The sequence below is a fragment of the Arachis duranensis genome, chromosome 3, assembly GCF_000817695.3.
Source record: "Arachis duranensis cultivar V14167 chromosome 3, aradu.V14167.gnm2.J7QH, whole genome shotgun sequence".
Lineage (NCBI taxonomy): Eukaryota > Viridiplantae > Streptophyta > Magnoliopsida > Fabales > Fabaceae > Arachis > Arachis duranensis.
Genome location: NC_029774.3, coordinates 31544698 through 31545660, shown reverse-complemented (window position 1 = coordinate 31545660; position 963 = coordinate 31544698).

The following is a 963-nucleotide window of genomic DNA, read 5'->3' as shown; positions in this document are numbered from 1 at the left end:
TTATATTTTTATTTAATTTAATTTATATTAATTATCTAATAAAATTATTTAAATAATAATTAATTAAATAATTATATTAAATAATTAAATTATATTTAATTTATTAATATAAATCTTTAATTAAATAAAGATATAATTATTTAATATAATTTAATTATTATTTTAATATATATATTATATGTTTTAATTTATTTTTTTAATTATTTGCCATGTGTCAAAACTCTATTGGAACAAAAGTTTTTTTGAGAAGGGACTCTTCTCCTTGGTTTCCACGTGACGGAACTCAATTATTTTTCTCTTCAATGCTTCAAAGTCCCTGTACGTCAGAGAAGGGACTCAACTTTTATACTATTGGAATTGCTCTAAAGGTAGTAACGGTCTATGAAAAAACAACTTTAACATATAAACCATAGGAAAATTATCCCGTATGGCACTCGAAATAGCGGAATATGATATTCCTTTGCACTTACAAGTAGTCTTAGACAAATTTATCGTGTAGTAAAATTTAAAGGACAAAACTAACCTTCTAAATGAACGTAAAATGTGTTAGATGATAAAAAAAAAGTGTAGCGTGGCCAAAAAAAAAATTTGCTAAATACATACATATTTTTCATATATTTTCATATATATAATTATATATTGTGAATATATACCTATATTAGCTATTAAACACATTTTAACAATTTATGTAATTATTTCACGTGAATTTTATCATTATGATATGGATAATAAGGTGAGAAATAAATATTTTAAAATTTATTAAAAAATATTAATAATTTAGATAGATTAATAATAATAATAATTTTTATTGAAAAAAATTTAATGTATCTTATTTATTAAAATATACGCATATAAATAATATTATTAAATTGACTCACAATATGATTATTATTTATGATTATAATTATTAATATTTGTTAATAATAGAATATTTTAATAAAAAAATAATACTGAATTTTTTTT